The sequence below is a fragment of the Balaenoptera musculus genome, chromosome 19 (assembly GCF_009873245.2).
Source record: "Balaenoptera musculus isolate JJ_BM4_2016_0621 chromosome 19, mBalMus1.pri.v3, whole genome shotgun sequence".
Lineage (NCBI taxonomy): Eukaryota > Metazoa > Chordata > Mammalia > Artiodactyla > Balaenopteridae > Balaenoptera > Balaenoptera musculus.
In genome coordinates this window covers 1,613,550-1,639,652 of record NC_045803.1, presented here as the reverse complement: position 1 = coordinate 1,639,652, position 26,103 = coordinate 1,613,550, and the positions used below count along the sequence as shown (strand labels likewise).

The 26,103-nt window shown below is 44.7% G+C and overlaps 1 protein-coding gene, 1 long non-coding RNA gene and 1 pseudogene across 8 annotated transcripts in view; 2 read left to right on the top strand and 1 right to left on the bottom strand.

Annotated features, from left to right (window-relative positions):
• Positions 1-577: 577 nt before the first annotated feature.
• On the top strand, positions 578-3,864 carry LOC118885351 (annotated as a pseudogene).
• A 5,209-nt stretch (positions 3,865-9,073) lies between these two features.
• Positions 9,074-15,616, top strand: LOC118884696. The gene is made up of 4 exons (XR_005017355.1): positions 9,074-9,651; positions 10,033-10,167; positions 12,384-12,614; positions 15,534-15,616. It is a non-coding gene; the product is annotated as an uncharacterized LOC118884696 (long non-coding RNA).
• Positions 11,003-26,103, bottom strand: part of LOC118884694 (zinc finger protein OZF-like) — a 40,049-nt gene continuing 24,948 nt past the window's right edge. For 4 of the 7 annotated variants that reach the window (XR_005017347.1, XR_005017353.1, XR_005017348.1 and 1 more), the window contains 2 exons: positions 16,805-16,928; positions 14,724-16,049 (listed from right to left, as the gene is read on the bottom strand). The gene's annotated coding sequence lies outside the window, so the exon portion shown is untranslated. Of the gene's footprint in view, positions 11,947-14,723; positions 16,050-16,804; positions 16,929-26,103 lie in introns of those variants that run through there. The other 3 variants (XR_005017350.1, XR_005017352.1, XR_005017351.1) reach the window with 3 other exon arrangements.

The following is a 26,103-nucleotide window of genomic DNA, read 5'->3' as shown; positions in this document are numbered from 1 at the left end:
AACTGCAAGTCTGTTACATGTGATAGGATTATGGGTGGGGGGAGTGAGTGGAGGGTAGGGGCACACAGTTATCAGGTCTCAATTACAACCTGAGGTTTTGGGCCTCTAATCCGAGGGAAGTAGGAGCTAGGGAAGGTTTGAAGCAGAGGAGCCAGGTATTTGACCCAGATTGTAACCGGCTGTGTCTAGCCACGGGAGATACTGTGTGGGAGGGAAGGTAGAGGTAGAGTGACCTGGGGGAAGTGACTGTGGTGGACGTTGGTGGTCGCTGGACAAGAGTCACTGCCGTGGAGGTAGCAGAGCGGTTGCCTTCTCTTTGTGTTCTGAACAGACCTGCCCACATTGAGTGATGTGGAGAGCGTAGGACTGGGAGATGAGATGGAAGGGGGAGTCAGAGGGGACCCCAAGTTTCTGGCTTTCTCTGGAAAGATGTGTTCTGGACACAGTGATCAGTGGAAATAAGGAGAGAGAGTCACTGGTGCCACTGGACCTTGTATCTCTTCCACACTTGGGAAGTGGGGGTGGAGGTTGAGGAGGGAATGGACGTGTCGGGGGAAAGAGTAAAGATCCTGGAGAAATGAGCTGTGCATTGATTGAACCATCCCCATTTTGGTGGGGACTTGTGGTTTTTACACACGTGGCCATACATTTCTCTCAGGAGGAGTGGGGGCTCCTGGATGAGGCTCAGAGACGCCTGTACCACCATGTGATGCTGGAGAACTTTGCACTTCTCTCATGACTAGGTAAGGCCCTCATAACCCTCCCCCCACACCAGTGTCCTGGGCTGGGCTGTTTTTTCCAACCAAACCATGGGTAGTCCTTCCTTCCTTGGTTTCCTAGCATATGTGTGTGGGAGCCATTCCCAGGCTGTGTGCACCGTACTGCCTCTCCCCAAGCAGCCCCATCCCGTGTTGCTCTGAAACCTTGCCTGTCCCTAGTCAAGTTACTCTGTTCAGATGCATGGAGGCCTTCCCCCTTCTTGCTGACGTTTTGGCGGGCCTGCCTGTGGCAGAAATACATGCTTACTACTTGTAGAGACCACTGACTCTGCGAGACCCTCCTCTGTAGTTCTTGCGATTTTTGAATGGGGGCCGTCGTGTGTCGGCTCGCTCTGGGGGCATGCTGTCCACTCCCTTTCCCTGTGTTTCACCTGGGTTGGTCTGTGCCAGGTCCCATAGAAGTGCTCACCATGAGGCAGAGGGAGGGGCCTGGGTGTCTTGACAGGATGGACATTACTCCATCAGTGCCAACAAGAGGTGGCTCTGGAGCTTAGGAGCTGGGAGAGGGTGTGTTGTCAAAGCTGGCTTCAAATCACACTGGAAGCCAGGCCTTTGTCCACCACTGGGTGATGCCAGGGACAGTGGTCACACTTCATTTCTACATTTTCTTTCCCATTGTCATTTCTAATCTTCCAGTCCTCGGCTCCCCTGACTTTTGTAGTCTCCACCTCCTATTTGTTCCTTTGCCGTGCTGTCAACATTTGACCCACACTTAAGCTATTTTGACATTTGCACATATCTTTTTTAATCTAAGTTACAAGTTCCTGTATTTTTTTTATTGAAGTATAATTGATTTACAATGTTGTGTTCATTTCTACTGTACAGCAAAGTGATTCAGTTATACATAGATATACATTCTTTTATTTTTTAATATTCTTTTCCATTATGGTTTATCACAGGATATTGAATATAGTCCCCTGTACTATACAGTAGGACCTTGTTGTTTATCCATCCTATGTATAGTAGCTTACATCTGCTAACCCCAACCTCCCACTCCATCCCTCCTCCAACGCCCTCCCCTTGGCAACCAACAGTCTGTTTTCTATGTCCATGAGTCTGTTTCATAGATATGTTCATTTGTGTCATATTTTAGATTCCACACATAAGTGAAATCATATGGTATTTGTCTTTCTCTTTCCGACTTACTTCACTTAGTATGATAATCTATAGTTGCATGCGTGTTGCTGCAAATGGTATTATTTCGTTCTTTTGTACAGTTGAGCAGTATTCTATTGTATATATGTAGCACATCTTCTTTATACATTCATCTGGCGATGGACATTTAGGTTGCTTCTATGTCCTGGCTATTGTGAATAGTGCTGCTGTGAACATACGGGTGCATGTATCTTTTTGAATTAGAGTTTTATCTGGATATATGCCCAGGAGTGGGATTGCAGGATCATATGGTACTTCTGTTTTTAGTTTTCTGAGGAAGCTCCATAGTATTTTCCAGTGGCAGCACCAACTAACATTCCCACCAATAGTGTAGGAGGGTTCCCTTTTCTCCACAGCCTCTCCAGCATTTGTTATTTGTAGAGTTTTTAATGAATGGCCATTCTATTTGCACATATCTTTAAACAGTCCTTGGATACCAACTACTGTGTCACAATCAGACATCTCTGGTTCTGGACACAACCTTCTACCCAGTACTCACTTCTCACCAGCAGCCATGGCCTTGTGGAAAGCCATTTTCAGAGGAGTGAGCTGGGGACCCTTCTCCTCCCTGCACTGTACCCCTTCCTTGTGTCCTTACCTACTGTCAGGGCTCTCCCATCATCTGAGCTTCCCAGGCGCAGCTCTGCACAGCAGGCCTTCTCACTGGCTCTGGCCCCTGTTGCTTATCAGCAGTCCTATGGATTTATTCGTGGGTGTGGGTGACACACATTTGTGGTGGGGCTGCTCCTCCCACCAGTGTCAACGTGCTTCACCAGCATTTCTCTGGTTTCAGGTTGTTGGCATGGAGCCCAGGATGAGGAGCCATCTTCAGAGCGAGGTGTTTCTATAGAAGTGTCACTGGCCAGGACGCCAAAGCCAGGTCCCTCCATCTGGAACGCCCAGCCCTGTGAGGCGTGCAGCTCACTCTTGAAAGACATTTTGTCCCTTGCTGAGCAGGATGGAATGCACCCTGGGCAAGGACTATACACTTGTGAGGCAAAGCTTTGCCAGCACCAAAAACGTCACATTAGAGAGAAACTTTCCAGAAAGGACAAGGGGAGGCCTTCATTTGTGAAAAACTGCACTGTCCACATGACACAGAGGACCTTCACATGCAGGGAAGGTGGGAAGGACTTCCCAGCCAGCACAGGCCCTCTCCAGCACCGGCCTCCTCATGGTGTGGGAAAGCCACATGGGGACATTGCAGATGGAGAGGCCTTTCAAAATGGGCAAAGTGATTACAAGTGCACTCAGTGTGGGAAAGCCTTCAGCCATAAACATACACTTGTTGACCATGAGAAGATCTACACTGGAGAAAAGCTTTATGAGAATAGGGAATGTGGGAAGGCCTTTCTTAGAAAGTCCCACCACGAGCAGCATCAGAAAGTCAACACTGAGCCTGGGCTTTATGAGCACTCAGAATGTGGACTATTCTTTACAGAAATATCTGGCCTCAGTGACCACCAGAGAATTCACACAAGGCCAAGGCCTTTTGAGTGCAGCCTTCCTTAGACTGTCCCAACTCGTTGGTCACCAGAAAATCCACACTGAAGAAAGACCTTATGGTTGTAGTGAGTGTGGAAAATTCTTTAGGAACTGTTCCACACTCATTAGACACCAGAGAGTTCACACTGGAGAAAGGCCTTTTGAGTGCACTGAATGCGGAGAGCCTTCACCTGCAAACATAGGCTTGTTGAGTACCAGGAAATCCACAGTGGTGAAAAGACTTGAGTGTAGAGCATGTGGGAAAGCTTTCAGCCACAAAGACAAAGTTGTTGAGCACCAGAAAATCCACACTGGAGAAAGGCCTTATGAGTGCAGCGAATGTGGGAAATTCTTTATGGACAGCTCCTCACTCATTATTCATTAGAGAATTCACACTGGACAAAGACCTTATGAATACGGCAAATGTGGAAAAAAATTATTTTAAATTTATTTATTTATTTTTGGCTTCGTTGGGTCTTCGTTGCTGCACGCGGGCTTTCTCTAGTTGCGGGGAGCGGGGGCTACTCTTCGTTGTGTTGCACGGGCTTCTCATTGTGGTGTCTTCTTTTGTTGCCAAGCACGGGCTCTAGGGCGCGCGGGCTTCAATAGTTGCGGCGCACGGGCTCAGTAGTTGTGGCTCGTGGGCTCTAGAGCTCAAGCTCAGTAGTTGTGGCACACAGGCTTAGTTGCTCCACAGCATGTGGCATCTTCCTGGAACAGGGCTCGAACCCGTGTCCCCTGCATTGGCAGGTGGATTTTTAACCACTGCGCCACGAGGGAAGCCCCAAATGTGGAAAATTCTTTAGGTACCACTTCACCCTTATTAGACATCAGAGAAATCATACTGGAGAAAGGCCTTATGAGTGCATCGATGTAGGAAATCCTTTTGTTGCAGCTCCACACTCATTAGACATTGGACAAATCCCACTGGAGAAAGGCCTTATTAGTGCAGCTAATGAGGGAAATTTTTGTAGTAAAACTCCAGAGTCAGTACACACTAGCGAGTTCACGTTGATGTGAGGCCATATAAGAACAGCGAATAAGGGAACATCTTCACATACAACTCTGGTCTTGTTAAACACTGTTGAATTTACACTGGAGAAATGCCTTCTGAGTGCAGTGGATGTTGGAAAGTATATAGCCAAAACTTCCATTCATTTGGCTCCAAAAAGTTCACACCAGAGAAAGAACTTATGAAGGAAGCAAATGGGGAAAGGACTTCAGCCGAAAGTCTGCTCTGATTGGCACTGTGAAGTACATATTATGTACTTCTGGGGTTTTTTTTTTCCCTTCTTATTGTGTTAAAATACACACACATAAAACTTGCCATCTCTTAAGTATTTTAGTGTGCCGTTCAGTACTGTGAGGTACATTCACACTGTTGTGTAACCTAATCTCCAGAGCTCCTCTTGTTTTGCAAAAATGAAACCCTGTACCCATTAAATAACAACTCGTACTCCTCTCCTCCAGCCCCTGGCAACCACTGTTCTCTTCTCTATCTCCTTGAATTTGAGTGCCCTAGCTTCCTCATGTAAGAAGAATCATACAGTTTTCATATTTTTGTGAAGACTTCATTTACCAGAATTTCACATTTCATGTATCACGTGTCCTGTTTCAGCAGTCCCTTCCTTTTTAAGGCTGAGTTATACTTCATTGTATGCATATACCACATCTTTATCCATTCATCTGGTGATGAAGACTTCCCTTGTTTCGATATTTTAGCTGTTGTAAAGAGTGCAGCTGTGAGAACGACTGCACAAATATCTCCTTGAGATCCTGTTTTCAGTTATTTTCAGTGTATAGCCAGAAGTGGAATTCCTGGATCATATGGTCAATTTTTTTTTTTTTTTTATTTTTGGCTGCATTGGGTCTTCATTGCTGCACGCGGCCTTTCTCTAGTTGTGGAGTGCGGCCTTCTCATTGCAGTGGCTTCTCGTTGCGGAGCACCAGCTCTAGGCGCATGGGCTTCAGTAGTTGTGGCTTGCAGGCTCAGTAGTTGTGGCTCACGGGCTCTAGAGCACAGGCTCAGTAGTTGTGGCGCACAGGCTTAGTTGCTCCATGGCATGTGGGATCTTGCGGACCAGGGCTCGAATCCGTGTCCCCTGCATTGGCAGGCAGATTCTTAACCACTGCACCACCAGGGAAGTCCCCAATCTATTTTTAATATTTTGAACTGTTTCCTTTATTGGCTGTACCATTTTATGCTCTCATCAAAGGTCCACAGAGTTCCAGTATCTCCACATCCTCATCGACATAATTTTATTTTCCGTTTCATGTTTAATAGTAGCTATCCTAATGGATGTGAGGTAATATCTCACTGTAGTTTTGTTTATTTTAGTTTACTTTTTCTTTTTTATGGCTGCATCGGGTCTTAGTTGCGGCATGCGGGCTCTTTGTTGTGGCACATGGGCTTCTCTAGTTGTGGCATGCAGATTTTCTCTTCTCTAGTTGTGGCCCGTGGGCTCCTCTCTAGGTGTGGTGTGCAGGTTTTCTGTTCTTTAGTTGTGGCCCGTGGGCTCCAGAGCGTGTGGGCTCTATAGTTGTGCATGCAGGCTCCAGAGCATGTGGGCTCTGTAGTTTGCAGCATGCAGGCTCTCTAGTTGAGGAGCGCGAGCTCAGTAGTTGTGGTGCATGGGCTTAGTTGCCCTTTGGCATGTGGGATCTTAGTTCCCCAACTAGGGATCGAACCTGCATCCCCTGCATTGCAAGGTGGATTCTTTACCATTGGACCACCAGGGAAGTCCCCTCACTGTAGTTTTGTTTAGCATTTCCCTAATGATTAATGATCATGTCTTCTTGGCCATTTGTGTATATTCTTTGTAAAAATCTCTATGTTTACCCCTTTAAAATTTTTCTTATTGGTGAGTTGTAGCAGTTCTTTATATGATCTGGATACTGACCACTTATCAAATATATGATTTGCAAATGCTTTTCTTCCATTCAGTAGCTTGCCGTTTCACTCTGTTGATTGTGTCCTTTGCACAGAAGTTTGTACCTTTATCTATTTTTGCTTTTGTTTCCTATGCTTTTCATGTCAATGCCAAGAAGTTATAAATCCAATGTCATGAAGCTTTTCCCCTATGTCTTCATCTAAGAGTTTTTGAGTTTACATCGTACTGTCAGGTCTTTGTTCATTTTGAGCTCATTTTTGGGTGTGGTGTAAGGTAAGGGTCCAACTTCATTCATTTGAATGCAGATATCCACTGTAATTTGTTGGAGAGACTGTCCTCCTCCCAATTCTCCTTGAATTGTGTTGGCACTCTTGTTGATTATTTGATCAAATATACTGGCTTCCAGTTCTGGGCACTCTGTTCTGTTTCATTGGCCTAAAGTTTTGTGTTTATGGCAGTACCAGTGTTTTGTTTTTGTTTTTTTAAATTTTTATTAGAATATAGTTGATTTACAATGTTGTATTAGTTTCAGGTGTACAGCAAAGTGAATCAGTTATTCGTATACATATATCCACTCTTTTTTAGATTCTTTTCCCATATAGACCATTACAGAGTATTGAGTAGAGTTCCCTGTGCTAGACAGTAGCTCCTTATTAGTTATCTTTCAGTTTTGAGTCCCCGGCTTGATGTTAGTCGTTTCCTCTTTTGGAGCAGCAGCTGATTAAGACCACAACCAATCACTGTCTGTATCAGGCACTCACACTCTGGACACCATCCCTTATGTCCCCGGGCCAGGATACCAGGCAACTGGAGACAGCCTATATGCCCCTGACCCAATGAAATTATTCCAGCTAGGTCATCCACGGGGAGCCTGGGAAACCTAGGTAGCCCCAGAGCACTTGCTATGTATAGGGTGCTCCCTACAGCTCCAGGTTACTTACTGTGTCCCTGTATAACCCGTTGTGTGCCCCGCCTGATGCTCTTGTCTCATCCTAAGCCCTAGGTAACAGAATTCTGCTTTTTATCTACCCAAGTGTCATCAAGAACATTTAAATCTTACAAAACAACTACAAACCCAGAAGACTGTTAAGAATGCAGTGAATGTTGAAAGTTAGTCAGCTATTAGCCTAAACTCAAACAGCACTGGTAAATTTAAATCGGAGAAACATCTTCGGAGTACAGGCAACATGCTGTTTCCTTGTTCTGCGTAATTGCAGAGCGACATTTTGGAGATTAGTCTTTGTGAAAGAGAACTCAGCCATAAATTGAACTTCATGCATCCAGACATCCCAGGAAGATTCTCTTAAGTACCAAGTATATTGGAAGCTTTCATGATAACACCTTGCACTTCCGGACCTGCCTGGAGTCCTTGCCAGAAATAAGTTGTTACCAGTATCTGTTACGTTAGCCTTCCCTCCTCTGCCACACGGCAGCGTGCCGGAGTGGGTATGAATCATCCTTACAGTGCTCGGGGGGCAGGAAGCTACGCTTTCTCCCTTCATCTGGAGGACTCACCCGTCTCTTGACTTTTGGGGTATCTCATTCCCTTCCCACTGATTGTTTTGGGTGGGATATTACCCAGTTCTGGACAAGAGGACTCCAGCTGCCTTCTGCAGGCAGCTTGTGGAGATTTCCCTTCTTCCTGAGTATATTTGATTGACTTGTAATGGTTGGGTTGATTTTTCCACCCTCAGAGTCACCCGACCCAGGACTATAAGCAGAGCTTAGAAGGGTTTGAATTCCGCTCTATCCCCAGAATCAAAGCTCTCAGACACCATGTCCCATGACTCCAAGATTCAACCCTTCTCTCACTCATGAACTCAGGATACCTTTCTGCCATAGCAGCAGAATTGTTTCACTGCATGCACCTGCTTTCACATATGTGTACCATACTTAATGACGAGCTCCTTCCCTGCTCAAGGGCAGGACCCATGTCTCTGTCATCCATGTCATCCCGCTACTCAGAACACAGTGCTTGGTGGGTGGAGCAGCAAGGCCACAGCCGGCCCCTCTGAGTGACCACAGATATGAAGACAAGGCAGAGAAAACTGGATGGTGAGAGAATGAACCCTAGTGGGTCCTTCACCCACTGGGATGCATCTCATACGTCTTGCAGTTTGGGGCCCAGGTCCCTTTATGGGCCACCTTGTCCCAAGGAGCTCCCAGTTATGGAAAGAATAACCCTCTGCTTTGAACCAATAATTGTTTCCTGAGAGTGGATTCTCCGACTCTCATGGATCCCAGGACTCAGATTCATGTACAGCTACAGCTACAACCCAGACAATCATCTTGAGAGGAGATATAAGAGGGTAGTGTCTTCAAAATGCAACTTACTTTCCTACAGAATACAGGAACCACACAAACTATTTCCAAAACATTATAAATTTAGCGGAAAAAATGATTTTTTTTCTGAGAGCTGTGTGTGCAATAACAATATTGGATAAAACACCACATAAAGGGTTCGTGTCCACCTTGGCAACACAAAAGTATTTATTTGATCATATAAAAGGCTCCAAGGAGGGCTCAACTGGACAGTACTTTTTTTAAAACCAAAGGTCATATTGATTATTTCATGCAGCTTTGAAATTCGCCCCAAAGACAGTCCCAAAGGAGGAATTTCAACACACCCTGACTGATAAGAGCATCCTGAGAATAAGACCACAGTAGTAACTGTGAAACCCATACGTGGCTACCTGTATGCATCCTGGTTTGCCTGTTAAAGTTCCAGTCACTTTACAATGCTTCACAGAAACTTTTTTCCCCCTGCAAAAAGCACTATTTTTTTCCATTTGGCCCAAGGCTTGGCGAGGGCTCCAGGGTGGTTAACAAGCTGCCCAGTAGCTTCAGAGAGAGGCTTCAGGGAGAAGCCCTGACCCCAGAGGGGCTCCTCACAGGCCGCTGGGCTCCAGGGGCTCCTAGTGGTGCTTGAGGCTGAGCCTTTGGAAGAGACACTCGCCCAGCCCAGCCTGGGGGCTGGGCAGTCTGCAGAGGTTGGTCAGATGGTCGCCCATCTTCTTGATGAGTTTCACCTGCTCTTCCAGGAAGTGGTTCCAGGAAGTCCAGAGGCGGAGTCTGCGCGGGGAGAATCCAGGGCCTGCGGATCCACAGGGCCTGGTGCGGGTTCTTCTCCGTCAGCCGGGCGGCTTCCATGGCGTCCTGGGCTTTACCCACTGCTCCTGGGACGGCTTCGGCACGTCCTGGAAGCGGGCGCGGCCACTGCACTGCTTTTGCCTTTTCCGGTGAGCTCGAGCCCTCCGGCTTCTCCTCAGCCAGTTCGCCAAACGATGTCTCACGCCCTCGCGAGCTGCTGCGTCGGAGTCGAAAGAGAAGCGCAGAGACGGGTAGGTGTGGGAGAGCGGCAGATGCGCGTTACCAGGCGGGTGACGGCGGCCTCCACCTGGCGGAGTAATGGTGACGAATCTGGGAGCTCATGCTTGGTCGGCAGTACGGAGCTAAGCTCAGAAAATGGTGTGGGCTGGTCCCGGAGGCCGAGGAGAGCTGAGTGGGTGGTTCCAAGGTTGTGACTGGAAAAAAGCTTGGAGGGTGGTCAGAGTCTGGAGGAAGGGGCGTCCCTGGGTCTGTTCTGTCCAAATGCTGTTGAAGTGAGAGACAGATCTGCCGGACGGCCAAGAAACTTTTATAAACTTAAGCAATGAGCTTTCTTTCCCATGTTTGTTTTTCTTAATTTAACTTAGCTATGTGTTTTATTGTCTTTGCTGTAGTTGCAGTTCAGCACATAGAAAATTAGAAACGCCCATCTACTCAGGAGTAAAGGCTTAAAGAACACCAGGAAGAGGAAAGACTTAGGACTCACCTGGGATGGCCACACAGCTACGTGATCATCCTCACCCCTCTGGGTAAAACACAAACCTCCCAAACAATGGCTAACAATCCAGGGAAATAATTCCTCCCTTCCCCCAAACCATCCTTGATCCGCTGTCCCTGAAACTTCCTCAACACATACTGACCCTCCAGTAGAGACCATAACCTCCCCCAACTGTCCCCTTCAGACTGTGAGTCCTGGGCCTTGTTAGCAGGCATTTTGGATATAGTTTTCTGCTACCGGGGCTTGGGCTGCTTGCTTCCATCACGTGACCTTTAGTGTTTACATTCGGTCTTCAAACGTGTGAGACTGCAGGTTGTGGCAAGATGAGCACCCGGCTCCTGTTCTGGCTGCCATCAGCACATCATCAAGCCTGCAGGGATGGTGCTAGGATGGGGAAGAGCAGGGGTTATCTCCCAGCCAGGTTGAGACCACCTGTCACACTCGGTCCATGTGCATGATTGTGTGATCCTGTGTGTATATCCACACACTAGGCTTTTGGGCCTCCCTATCCCATGCTTGTCTCACAAGTCTCCCTGGAGCATTTGTGCATTTGTGTCCTCATACCTGGTGTGGTAGTTCAGCACCTCTCTGTATTCCCACAAGCCTCTCATGTGTGTCACATACACTGGTTGTGTGTCTCATGACTATCACATGTCTTTTCTGTTGTGGACGTGGTGTGATGCATGTGTGTGCGTAGGCTTGTTGAGGGGTGTCAGCATGCAGACCTCATCACAGTGTCTCCAGGATGCCTGTGCATGGGCCTTCAAGTTGTGCTGAGGTGTATCATTATTGTTACCGGACTCAGTGGGTCCTTCCGTTGGGGTGCATAGCCAGTGAACACACCAAGTACTTTCAGTTAAAGCAGAAGCATTTATTACTTGTGACAAGTAAGGAGACAGGGAGATAGCTCTCAAAGCACTGGACTGAAGTATTAAGCCTAGGGGGCATGCATATTCAAGAAAGGGCCGGCATGGAAAAGGTTACTGTAGGTTGCCAAAATCTGCAAGCAAGCAGGCACTGGGTTGCTTGCTCACAGTGTGTTATCTTGTTCACTGGGATTCACCGTAACCTTTTCGGAATGTTGGGTATTTGGAGCTTTCTGCCATGAATGTCCTCCAATCTCTTTTCTTAGAGCACTTCCGTTAGCAAACTTCTAATTCTGAATTCTTTCTCTGTCCCTTTGAGACGTACATAAAGCTTTCGAAAAGCTAAATAATCCTCTTGTCAGTTTTACAACCGTGTAAAAATGTGCTCCCGGGATTTTAATTTATGGAGGTGACTGAGTGAGGACAGGAGAGGCTACTGCCATTGAAAGTTCCCCAAGGAAACGACAGGCACAGCAGGCCATGTAAGGCCACATGAAGCCTGTCACATGCAGGTGTCAGGAAGCAGAGAGGAACTGGGGCTGTGCCTTTATGACCACAGTGGCGGGAAGAACTAGGTAGTGACCTCCACTAGTGGGCAGGAAGCAAAAACACACATGCTATAGCTGGGAATTTGTAACCCGTGGCCATGAGACCCGCTCGGAAGTGGGCCGGGACGGAACGAGGTCGGGCATCCGGGCGGCCGGCAGTGCGCCCTCGCCGGCCAGCGATCCGGATCCGTCCCGCTAATGTTCCCGCCGGTTGTCGGGCGCCATCTGGCGGTCACGTTTATATCGTCCCTTCGCGTCCGGAGCTCGGGCGACGTCTGCAGGGGATGGGATTCGGCCGCGATGCCCGAGGCAGAGTTCCGGGAGGCCGGCGGGGCTGGCGGGATCGTCCGGGTCTGGCCGGGCGGGCGCGCTTCCTGCTCTCTCCGGAGGTTGTACCTGCAGCTTCATAGGGAAGAGGCTGGGGCCCATCCGACCGCCGAGGGGAGCGGGAGGGGGGTCTCCCGGGTCCGGAGGTGGGAACCGGGCCGGGTGGGGATGCTCGAGGGCGTGAGCCGTTCGGCCGCGGGCTCGCATGGTACGCTCTGCAGAGGTTTCTCCGCGGGGTTTTCCAGGGTCCTGAGCCAGAGGCCGGACGGACCAGCTCTGCCCGCGGGCGAACCAGGAGGGCAAGCCGGGCCGCCTCTGCCCCCGGGGTCGGGGGGGAGAAGGGGGGGGCCGTCAGCAGGTTCTGTCATTTTCTTCACAAGGGAATTAGTGATGCAGCCCTGGTCTCCAGCTCTGAAGGGCTTCCCCATTCCTCAAGAGGTAAACATTTCTTCCATCACAGCCAAGGAGTTTTTTTTTTTTTTTTTTTTTTTTTTTTTAAAAAAAAGGTCTGGAGCCACCTCTTTGGAAAGAAAACATCAAGGAAGATGGTGCCTCCGTCTCCCAGTTGCTGCGGTAGGCGTCGGGTCCTACGTCTCCGGTCATAAAGACACAGATGGGAAGTTCTAGGATTGCTTTGGATAAAGGTGAAGAGCTCCTGCAGAGCATCACTCGAATTCCCAGGCACATTTAGGATAAACTAACAAATGGGGCAGTCGAGTCCTCTCACCTGAAGGCAAGTGAGTGTTCATCTTGGCGCTTGCGTTGAATGGGCTCTATCTGCTTGGTGTATCATGAATGGGTGCGATTTCTGTCTTTACAATGTCTTTAGTGGGTTGTCTGTGACGTGCATCACAGTTTAGTTTTGTGCTCGTAGAACAAAGTATGTTTTTTCTCTACTTTGTGGAGAAGGTCTTGTTTTATTATCTCCCCAACATTGGTCACCGTGTCAAACAGTATCAGATCCAGTACAGGTGAAACTGAGAAACGTGGCAAATCCTAAAACACCGCCTATTGCAAGAAGGAGAAGAGTATTTTCTAGTATCAATTCTGTAGGCTAAAGGGGGGATTAATTACAAGTGGCAGGAGAAAACTTTTGGTTTCAGAAGTGTAACCCTGTGCCAATGTTTTTCAAACTCTGCACTTAAAATGCATTTTATTTTTAAGTTGATTATACTTAAACCTTTTTAAAAAGCACAATTACGTTCTGGAATGCGGAAGGACCACCTTCAGGTTGAATAAACTGCTATCCACACTTGCAGAAGTCAGAGAAGCTACTATGAATTAAGGGCTAATGGTCTGTTACAGTGAAAGGATACAGATGAAAAGCAGGAAAGATGGCACAACAGGACAAAGTCATGGAGGGACTACAGTGCCAGTTTCCTGTGCCCTGTCACTTAGGTCTCACAGCATCTGTGGGTGACGATATGAAGTGTACTGCTAGCGGGGGACCTCACACAAGACCTGGTGTTATAGAGGGTTTTCTTAATATGTCACACACAAGGGACACCTGTGTGGCTGAACTTATTCTCTAGCTTCTCTGAATGTCAAACTGCTACAGAAGACCCTAAGGCTCCCCTACCCACTGGTATGTCAAATTATTAGTATAAATTAGCTAGCATGGCACAAGGCCCCGGGTAAATAAACACACTCTTATTAGTCCAAATGTTTCAAGGGCTTAGAAGTTATCTCCCAAGAGTTGGGCCACTCTGCCAAACGTTTCTTTGGAATGAATACAGATTGGACAACTCAGGCCTGTGATGTAATCCTTTATACAGGTCAAGTAAAAATACTCAAAACCTGTACTCCTGTTTTAGCACATGTTGGTATTATCTATGTTCTCAACCTTATTTATGGGCATCTGTATAAGGGAAGTAGTAGAAAGGAGTGCTACAGCATGTGTTCCCAAGTCCACATTGGATGACCTTGAAACCGTGCCCCCATAGGGTTAACAGAAGCTGATGACTAACAACTTCTTGAGCTAGAATTATAGAAAAAGGAACAATAGCATGTCAAAACCCCTCTGCTTGTGAACTGCCTTAATTGGTTAAGCTCACTTGGGTGGGTTTTTTTCCTCCTACGTGCATATGCTCCAAACTTTCTCCCTAGTTGGGCCATGTAGGTTTTCTCTTCTCTAGTTGAGGAGTGGTGGGCTCAGTAGTTGTGGCATGTAGGCTTAGTTGCCCCTCCACATGTGGGATCTTAGTTCCCTGACTAGAGATTGAATCACCCTCATCCCCTACGTGGGAAGGTGGATTCTTTACCACTGGACCAACAGGGAAGCCCCCCAATGTAGATAACACCTCTGATGGGTGGGGTCACTGCAGGAAAGGGGTTTCTTAAGGAACTTGGAGTCAGCTCTTGTCCAGCTATGCGTGAAGAACAGAAGCCTGTAATGCAGATACACCTGCACACACTGAGTAGCCTCACCTTTTCTCTCTGATTGCCCTTTAAACCCCACCTAGGACCACCCTGCCTCTTGGTCCCCTACAGCACCTCACCTCCAGGAAGGTGGTTGTGAGACTTTTTGTCTCCTGGCTTGCTGCCATGTGAGTGAAATTCCTCTCCTGCAAGCTTTGATATCCCAGTGTTTGGCTTCTTGCACCTCTGGTTCAGTAAAATAACCTCCTGTTCACAGTGTGAAACTCCCCACAGTTGGAGTATTCGTACCAGGGAAATTGGCAAACACAACAAGTGGGGGGGGGGGTTGGGTTTTTTTTTTTTTAAAGTAGGTGTCTAGCTAGACTTACAGTAACGGGAAACTACGTTAATAGTGAGGACTAACACGTGGGGTACTAAATGTTTGTTTATTCCATCCAGTAAAGTCACTGAGAAAAATCAAGTTGCAACACATTTCTTTTTATTGTCTCCACAGTAGCTAATAAAGACATTTAATCAAAGAAGACATACACCTGGCAAATGAACACAGGAATGTTCAACATCCTGAATCACTAGGGAAGTGCATCAGACCACAGTGAGGCATGTGTCCACACTTTTAAAACAGGTAATATTCAAAACACTAACCATACCAGCCCACTACTGGTGAGGAACACAGGAGATGGAAGGTTCCCATACTGTTAGAATGCAAAAGGGATACAACCCTATTCATTCATTTTGAAATATGAAACCAGGGGCTTCCGTGGTCCAGGGGTAAGATTTCTCTGTACTTCCACTGCAGGGGCCACAGGTTCGATCCCTGGTTGGGGTAGATGCACCATGGTGTGTGATGTGGCCAAAAAAAAAAAATTAGAATATGAAACATAAAGACCCCGTGACAGTAAGTCAGAAAGTACAACAGCATAGCTCCTGAAAAGCTTCCTACAAACCTCCTACTCACAGGCAGTCTGCACACTAGGGCTGTTCAGATGTATGGCATTCAACTTCTGTTGATGAGTTGCTCACAGAGCCTATTCAGAATGATGTAACTAAGGAGACAGCAGCTCATTTGCTGCTCTCATCTCATTTGAAGGCCTTTCTCCAGTAGGAGGAACTCTGGTGACAGATGAGGTTATAGACCTTTGGCTGAAAGCTTTCTTACATTTGCTGCACTCATATGGTCTTTTTCTGTGGTGTGACCTGTTTGTTTGGTGTTCAGTAAGCTGGGTGCTTTGGCTGAAGAATTCTCCATATTTAGTGCATGCATGTGTTTTTTTCTCCAGTGTGACTGTCTTCATAAGGCCTCTCTCCTGTGTGGACTCTCACGCTCTGCAAGCCTATACATCCAGGGGTAGACTTTCCTACATTCATGGCACTTATAGAGACGTTGACCATTGTGAAACACCACTGTGCAGCCACCATCCTTTTGTGGAGTTACCTGGTGCTGGAGAAGGCTAGAGCTACCAGGGAAATCCTTCCCAGCCTCCTGGCATGTGAAAGAGTTCTTGGATGCATGGACTATGTGGCTCCTCATAAAGGCCTTACCCATGTCTCTTCTAAAGAGTTTCCCTCCACTGTGCTGGTGAAATTTCACACCTGACACACACAGTTTCTGGCCAGGAATTGTTCCCAAGTCTTCAGCTACACACAAACTACTGTCTAAGGCCAGGCAGCACCTCTCCCAGGGATAGGACTTCCAGATGGACAGGTCTGTCTGAAGTATTTATTCGTGGCACTTCTACAGAAAAACATTCTGCTCAGAAGTTATCTCCTTGTGCTCTCTGCTCTGTGCCAACAACCTGAAAGCAGAGAAATGACACAATGATGGGGGGAGTGCACACAGAAATGTGGTACACAGTCACTGGCTTTGGCAGCAAAACACTGTGGGGCACAGGGCATGATCCTGATATAATTTGAACCCTTGATGCCAAATCAATGGAGCCAAGCCCACTTTGAGCCCCTCATGCTGGGGCTTGGAGTCATGTCCACTCTGTCATGTACCCAGGGTTCACCTCCCAGCTCCAGATGGACAACAACACGGGACCTAGAAAATGCAGGTCCTGAGGGAAAGACAGGACAGGTGAGCAGTTACTAGCCCAGGAAAACAACCAATCCCCAAAAAAACCTCAGGAAAGAAAAACAGTATCACAAAATGAACCAGTGACCATGCTGGATCCCAACAATTCCTGGTACAGTCAGGGCCCAGGAAATATCAGCTGGAAGGGGGCAGAACCTGGAGCACAGAGGTGCATAGGTCTACAGAGTCAAATTTAGCAGGGAGTGGCTGAGACTAATGGAACCCACTGAACTAATTCCAAGTCTTATGTCCCAGAAAAACTTCACTGAAAAAACTTCAGAGCTGCTGGTATTGGGGATACTTCTAAAAGGAAGTCATATACACACTCACTCAGCCTTGGCACCAATAACACAGATGAGAGGGAAGCAGTAATAGAGATATGCCCACTGTCTAGCTGTGAAAAAACAGACTTGCCTTTGGAAAAAAGGGAAAGGCAGAGAGACCTGCCCAGGATGCTGATAGGTGGGAGGGCCTTACCCAACGACACAAGTACAGAGGTCTCCAGGATCACATCAGAGGACAGGAATCTCTGCGCCTCATTAAGAAGCTTCCATTCCTCCTGGGAAAAGTACACAGCCACGTCCTCAAAGGTCACAGGGCCCTGTGATGATGGGACAGATTTGTACATAAGCAGCCTCTCTCCCCAGGACCCCATAAGTACTTCTAACCCCAGCCCGTACTCACTCTGGGTTCATCATCCACCCCAGCTCCATGACATAGAGGGCAGTGGGGCCCAATGACTCTTCATGCTTCCTTGATCAGTATGTACAACCCTGAGCAACAACAGGCAGGTGGACAGATAGATACCATCTAATCTGTGAGCCTGCTATGCAGGGCCCTTTCCCTTTCCTCCAAGACAACAGCCTGAGTGTACCCACTATCATGTCTCCCAGACACAAGCAAACTTAGCCCCATCCTTCTCTCTTATACTCCTAGTACTAGGGCCTGGGGCAATTACTTCATACACCTTCCCCACATGCATATTACTCACTGGACCTCCTCATACATGTCTGCCATTCTCAGAACAGAAACCTCGTGCTACCATTCTAACTCTGGCCCCCTTGCTCTCTGTCCTTACCAGTTGTTAACAAAGACCTACAAGTCCTAGAGCACTCCCATCTCAATCACATCCTCAAGCATTTGTATGTATTAGCCCCATTACTAAGACAACCTTTCATGTCTCAGTCCACTGGCTGCCAAAACTGGGAATCTGTCCATAAATCCTAGGTCTACAGACACCAAGTCCACGAAGACACCTGACACCAGTGCAGGGGCCATAATTAATTCTGCTGAATGTGAAACATTAATGAGTGAACCATTTAATATTTCAGGCAAAGACAAATACTCAAGAGAAAAATAAAGCATGTAAAAGAGGGCAGAAAATGTTATAGAGTTGTGCCATAAGGTCATGTGGATACCTTGAGAAAAGGCTGTCCAGAAGTGGGACAAAAAAGTGCAAAGCCTCTCTATCAGAGTCATGCAGCATCCATGAGGCTAGTGTGACTGGAGCCCAGTGAGCCACAAGAATAAGGGATTGTGTTGGGGAGGAAATGGTTCTTCTTCCTTTTCAAACTTTACTTTGGTTATTTTTAAAAAAAACTCCACCTTACATAATCCATAGATTAAATTCTGATTTGGAATTATGCTAACATTATATAATAGGATTCAAGAATATGTACTTTTTATATTTATCCACCATATTCTTTGATATATCCATTTTTTTTCTTTCCATACCTGTTCAGAGAGACTATCTGTAATTTCCTACTAGCTTCTCCAGGGGTAGAGATCATGAACCACAATTTACTGAATTCACATTGAAAATGACTCTGAAAAAAGGGTTTCTTGCCAGAATCAGAGTAAAAGTGCTTGGCCTCCAGCAGTTGGGGATAACTGGGCATCATTGCTGACTCTTTAAACTTAAAAGAACTGCAACAAGCTATAGGACTTGATCTCTAGTCCATCTGCATTGTAGAAACACAGAAATAACCTTCTTGAGTTCTTAACATCTTGCTAGGGATTCACAAAGCATTATAACTTTTTACACTTACAATGATTCATTTTATCACCCTTAAAACAAGTATTTTAACAAGATATCTTAATCATTTATGATTTTCCACTAAAATAAATACTATTCGGGAACTTCCCTGGTGGTCCAGTGGTTAAAAATCTGCCTTCCAATGCAGGGATGCAGGTTTGATCCCTGGTCAGGGAACTAAGATCCCACATACTGTGGTGGGGCAACTGAGCCTGTGTGCTTCAACGAAAGATCCTGTGTGCTGCAACTAAGACCTGACACAGCCAAAAATAAATAAAACAATACATAAGCATTATTTGAAGAGTACAATCACATAGAAGATTAGGCAATCTACCTGAAAAAGAAATCAGAGTAATGATAGTAAAGATGATTCAAAATCTCAGAAAAAGGATGGAAACAGATGGAGAAGATACAAGAAATGTTTAAAAGAAAGGTAGATTTGATGAACAATACAATAACTGAAATGAAAAATACACTAGAGGGATTCAATAGCAGAATAACTAAGGTAGAAGAACGACTAAGTGAGCTGGATGACAGAGTGGTGGAAATAACAACATTTAATGAACCAACATTTGCATTATAAGGGTCCCAGAAGAAGAGATAAGGGAAAGGGCCTGAGAAATATTTGAGGAGATTACAGCCGAAAACATCCCTAACATGGGAAAGGAAACACTCACCTGAGTCCAAGAAGTGCAGAGTTCCATACAGGAGAAACCCAAGGAGAAACACACCAAAACACATATTAATCAAACTGATACAAATTAAACACAAAGGAAAAATATTAAAAGCAACAAGGGCGACTCCCTCTTGCGAAAGCACCAGAATCACAACTGGCTGCTGGACAATCATCGACAGGAAGACACTGGACTTCACCAAGGAGGATACCCCACGTCCAAGGACAGAGGAGAAGCCACAGTGAAACGGTAGGAGGGGTGCAATCAGAGTAAAATCAAACCCCATAACTGCTGGGTGGGTGACTCACAGACTGGTGAACACTTATACCACAGAAGTCCACCCACTGGAGTGAAGGTTCTGAGCCCCACATCAGGCTTCCCAACCTGGGGGGTCCGGCAACGAGAGGAGGAATTGATTGCAGGACTTCGACAGGACTGGGGAAAACAGAGACCCCACTCTTGGAGGGCGCACACGGAATAGTGTGCACATCGGGACCCAGGGGAAGGAGCAGTGACCCTGGGGGAGACTGAACCAGACCTACCTGCTAGTGTTGGAGGGTCTCCTGCAGAGGTGGGGGCTGGCTCTGTTTCACCGTGGGGACAAGGACACTGGCAGCGGAGGTTCTGGGAAGTACTCCTTGGCATGAGCCCTCCCAGAGTCTGCCATTAGCCCCACCAAAGAGCCCAGGTAGGCTCCAGTGTTGGGTTGCCTCAGGCAAAAAAACCAACAGGGAGGGAACCCAGCCCCACCCATCAACAGTTAAGTGGATTAAAGTTTTATGGAGCTCTGACCGCCACAGCAACAGTCAGCTCTACCCACCACTAGAACCTCCCATCAAGCCTCTTAGATAGCCTCAACCACCAGAGGGCAGACAGCAGAAGCAAGAAAAACTACAATCCTGCAGCCTGTGGAACAAAAACCACATTTACAGAAAGATAGACAAGATGAAAAGGCAGAGGGCTATATACCAGATGAAGGAACAAGAAAAAACCCCAGAAAAACAACTAAATGAACTGGAGATAGGCAACCTTCCAGAAAAAGAATTCAGAATAATGATAGTGAAGATGATCCAGGACCTCATAATAAGAATGGAGGCAAAGATCGAGAAGATGCAAGAAATGATTAACAAAGACCTAGAAGAATTAAAGAACAAACAAACAGAGATGACCAATACAATAACTGAAATGAAAACTACACTAGAAGGAATCAATAGCAGAATAACTGAGGCAGAAGAACGGATAAGTGACTTGGAAGACAGAATGGTGGAATTCACTGCTGCGGAACAGACTAAAGAAAAAAGAATGAAAAGAAATGAAGACAGCCTAAGAGACCTCTGGGACAACATTAAACGCAACAACATTCGCATTATAGGGGTCCCAGAAGGGGAAGAGAGAGAGAAAGGGGAAGAGAGAGAGAAAGGACCAGAGAAAATATTTGAAGAGATTATAGTCGAAAACTTCCCTAACATGGGAAAGGAAATAGCCACGCAAGTCCAGGAAGTGCAGAGAGTGCCATACAGGATAAACCCAAGGAGAAACACGCTGAGACACATATTAATCAAAGTGGCAAGAATTAAAGACAAAGAAAAATTATTGAAAGCAGCAAGGGAAAAACAACAAATAACATACAAGGGAACACCCATAAGGTTAACAGCTGATTTCTCAGCAGAAACTCTGCAAGCCAGAAGGGAGTGGCATGATATACTTAAAGTGATGAAAGGGAAGAACCTACAACCAAGATTACTCTACCCAGCAAGGATCTCATTTAGATTTGATGGAGAAATCAAAAGCTTTACAGACAAGCAAAAGCTAAGAGAATTCAGCACCACCAAACCAGCTCTACAACAAATGCTAAAGGAACTTCTCTAAGTGGGAAACACAAGAGAAGAAAAGGACCTACAAAAAAAAGCTCAAAACAATTAAGAAAATGGTCATAGGAACATACATATCGATAATTACCTTAAACGTGAATGGATTAAATGCTGCAACCAAAAGACACAGGCTTGCTGAATGGATACAAAAACAAGACCCATATATATGCTGTCTACAAGAGACCCACTTCAGACCTAGGGACACATACAGACTGAAAGAGAGGGGATGGAAAAAGATATTCCATGCAAATGGAAATCAAAAGAAAGCTGGAGTAGCAATACTCATATCAGATATAATAGACTTTAAAATAAAGAATGTTACAAGAGACAAGGAAGGACACTACATAATGATCAAGGGATCAATCCAAGAAGAAGATATGACAATTAGAAATACATATGCACCCAACATAGGAGCACCTCAATACATAAGGCAACGGCTAACAGCTATAAAAGAGGAAATTGACAGTAACACAATCATAGTGGGGGACTTTAACACCTCACTTACACCAATGGACAGATCATCCAAAATGAAAATAAATAAGGAAACAGAAGCTTTAAATGACACAGACCAGATAGATTTAATTGATATTTATAGGACATTCCATCCAAAAACAGCAGATTACACTTTCTTCTCAAATGCACATGGAACATTCTCCAGGATAGATCACATCTTGGGTCACAAATCAAGTCTCAGTAAATTTAAGAAAATTGAAATCATATCAAGCATCTTTTCTGACCACAATGCTATGAGATTAGAAATGAATTACAGGGAAAAAAACGTAAAAAACACAAACACATGGAGGCTAAACAATACGTTACTAAATAACCAAGAGATCACTGAAGAAATCAAAGAGGAAAGCAAAAAATACCTAGAGACAAACGACAATGAAAACACAACAATCCAAAACGTATGGGATGCAGCAAAGGCAGTTCTAAGAGGGAAGTTTATAGCTATACAAGCCTACCTCAAGAAACAAGAAAAATCTCAAATAAACAATCTAACCCTACACCTAAAGGAACTAGAGAAAGAAGAACAAACAAAACCCAAAGTTAGCAGAAGGAAAGAAATCATAAAGATCAGAGCGGAAATAAATGAAATAGAAACAAAGAAAACAATAGCAAAGATCAATAAAACTAAAAGCTGGTTCTTTGAGAAGACAAACAAAATTGATAAGCCACTAGCCAGACTCATCAAGAAAAAGAGGGAGAGGACTCAAATCAATAAAATCAGAAATGAAAAAGGAGAAGTTACAAGAGACACCACAGAAATACAAAGCATCCTAAGAGACTACTACAAGCAACTTTATGCCAATAAAATGGACAACCTGGAAGAAATAGACAAATTCTTAGAAAGGTATAACCTTCCAAGACTGAACCAGGAAGAAACAGAAAATATGAACAGACCAATCACAAGTAATGAAATTGAAACTGTGATTAAAAATCTTCCAACAAACAAAAGTCCAGGACCAGATGGCTTCACAGGTGAATTCTATCAAACATTTAGAGAAGAGCTAACACCCATCCTTCTCAAACTCTTCCAAAAAATTGCAGAGGAAGGAACACTCCCGAACTCATTCTATGAGGCCACCATCACCCTGATACCAAAACCAGACAAAGACACTACAAAAAAAGAAAATTACAGACCAATATCACTGATGAATATAGATGCAAAAATCCTCAACAAAATACTGGCAAACAGAATCCAACAACACATTAAAAGGATCATACACCACGATCAAGTGGGATTTATCCCAGGGATGCAAGGATTCTTCAATATACGCAAATCAATCAATGTGATACACCATATTAACAAATTGAAGAATAAAAACCATATGATCAACTCAATAGATGCAGAAAAAGCTTTTGACAAAATTCAACACCAATTTATGATAAAAACTCTCCAGAAAGTGGGCATAGAGGGAACCTACCTCAACATAATAAAGGCCATATATGACAAACCCACAGCAAACATCATTCTCAATGGTAAAAAACTGAAAGCATTTCCTCTAAGATCAGGAACGAGACAAGGATGTCCACCCTCACCACTATTATTCAACATAGTTCTGGAAGTCCTAGCCACGGCAATCAGAGAAGAAAAAGAAATAAAAGGAATACAAATTGGAAAAGAAGAAGTAAAACTGTCACTGTTTGCAGATGACATGATACTATACATAGAGAATCCTAAAACTGCCACCAGAAAACTGCTAGAGCTAATTAATGAATATGGTAAAGTTGCAGGATACAAAATTAATGCACAGAAATCTCTTGCATTCCTATACACTAATGATGAAAAATCTGAAAGAGAAATTATGGAAACACTCCCATTTACCACTGCAACAAAAAGAATAAAATACCTAGGAATAAACCTACCTAGGGAGACAAAAGACCTGTATGCAGAAAACTATAAGACCCTGATGAAAGAAATTAAAGATGATACCAACAGATGGAGAGATATATCTTGTTCTTGGATTGGAAGAATCAACATTGTGAAAATGACTATACTACCCAAAGCAATCTACAGATTCAATGCAATCCCTATCAAATTACCAATGGCATTTTTTACGGAGCTAGAACAAATCATCTTAAAATTTGTATGGAGACACAAAAGACCCCGAATAGCCAAAGCAGTCTTGAGGGAAAAAAACGGAGCTGGAGGAATCAGACTCCCTGACTTTAGACTATACTACAAAGATACAGTAATCAAGACAATATGGTACTGGCACAAAAACAGAAACACAGATCAATGGAACAAGATAGAAAGCCCAGAGATAAACCCACGCACCTATGGTCAACTAATCTATGACAAAGGAGGCAAAGATATACAATGGAGAAAAGACAGTCTCTTCAATAAGTGGTGCTGGGAAAACTGGACAGCTACATGTAAAAGAATGAAATTAGAATACTCCCTAACACCATACACAAAAATAAACTCAAAATGGATTAGAGACCTAAATGTAAGACTGGACACTATAAAACTCTTAGAGGAAAACATAGGAAGAACACTCTTTGACATAAATCACAGCAAGATCTTTTTTGATCCACCTCCGAGAGTAATGGAAATAAAAACAAAAATAAACAAATGGGACCTAATGAAACTTCAAAGCTTTTGCACAGCAAAGGAAACCATAAACAAGACGAAAAGACAACCCTCAGAATGGGAGAAAATACTTGCAAACGAATCAACGGACAAAGGATTAATCTCCAAAATATATAAACAGCTCATTCAGCTCAATATTAAAGAAACAAACACCCCAATCCAAAAATGGGCAGAAGACCTAAATAGACATTTCTCCAAAGAAGACATACAGACGGCCACGAAGCACATGAAAAGATGCTCAACATCATTAATTATTAGAGAAATGCAAATCAAAACTACAATGAGGTATCACCTCACACCAGTTAGAATGGGCATCATCAGAAAATCTACAAACAACAAATGCTGGAGAGGGTGTGGAGAAAAGGGAACCCTCTTGCACTGTTGGTGGGAATGTAAATTGATACAGCCACTATGGAGAACAATATGGAGGTTCCTTAAAAAGCTAAAAATAGAATTACCATATGACCCAGCAATCCCACTACTGGGCATATACCCAGAGAAAACCGTAATTCAAAAAGACACATGCACCCCAATGTTCATTGCAGCACTATTTACAATAGCCAGGTCATGGAAGCAACCTAAATGCCCATCAACAGACGAATGCATAAAGAAGATGTGGTACATATATACAATGGAATATTACTCAGCCATAAAAAGGAACGAAATTGAGTCATTTTTTGAGACGTGGATGGATCTAGAGACTGTCATACAGAGTGAAGTAAGTCAGAAAGAGAAAAACAAATATTGTATATTAACGCATGTATGTGGAACCTAGAAAAATGGTACAGATGAGCCGGTTTGCAGGGCAGAAGTTGAGACACAGATGTAGAGAACAGACATATGGACACCAAGGGGGGAAAACTGCGGTGGGGTGGGGATGGTGGTGTGCTGAATTGGGCGATTGGGATTGACATGTATACACTGATGTGTATAAAATTGATGACTAATAAGAACCTGCAGTATAAAAAAACAAACAAACAAAACAACTAATACTAAAAAAAAAAAAAAAAAAAAAGCAACAAGGGCAAAGCAACAAATAACATACAAAGGAATGATAACCATAAGGCTATCAGCTGATTTTTCAACAGAAACTCTGCAGGCCAGAGTGGCACAATATATTTATATTTAAAGTGGTGAAAGGGAAAAAACCTACAACAAACAATACTCTACCCAGCAAGGCTTTCATTCAGATTAGATGGAGAAATTAAAAGCTTTACAGACAGACAAGCAAAAGTAAAGAGAATTCAGCACCACCAGACCAACTTTGCAACAAGTGCTAAAAGAACTTCTCTAGGTGGAAAAGAAAAGGCCACAACTAGAAACAAAAAAATCACAAAAGGGAAAGCTCATCAGTAAAGGCAAACATACAGTAAAAGAAGGAAATCATCCACACAAAAATATGATATCAAAACAGCAACCATGAGGAGAGTACAAATGCAGGAAATGGGAATTGCATTTGAAATTAAGACACCAGCACCTTAAAACAATCCTGTACATATATAGACTGCTATATAAAAACCACATATATGCAGGGGACACAGGTTCGAGCCCTGGTCCGGGAAGATCACACATGTCACGGAGCAAATAAGCCTGTGTGCCACAACTACTGAGCGTGCACTCTAGAGCCCCCGAGCCATAACTACTGAGCCCACGTGCTGCGACTACTGAAGCCCATGTGCCTAGAGCCAATGCTCTGCAATGAGAAGCCATGGAAATGAGAAGCCTGCACACTGCAACGAAGAGTAGCCCCCACTCACCGCAACTAGAGAAAGCCCCCGCACAGCAACAAACACCCAACTCAGCCAAAAAGAAAAACAAAATTAAAAAAACACATGCAGACTGCAAACCAAAAAACTACAATAGGTTCAAAAAAAGAAAAAAAAAATCCCAAACACAACACTAAAGATAATCATCAAACCACAAGAGATGAAATCAAAAGGAAGGGAAGAGAGAAAACCAGACAAAAACAAATTCAAAACAATTAAGAAAATGACAAGAATTCTCTAGCAGTCCAGGGGTTAGAACTCCGTCATTTCAATGCCAAGGGCCTGGATTCCATGCCTGGTTGGGGAACTATGATCCCTCAAGCCATGGGAAGA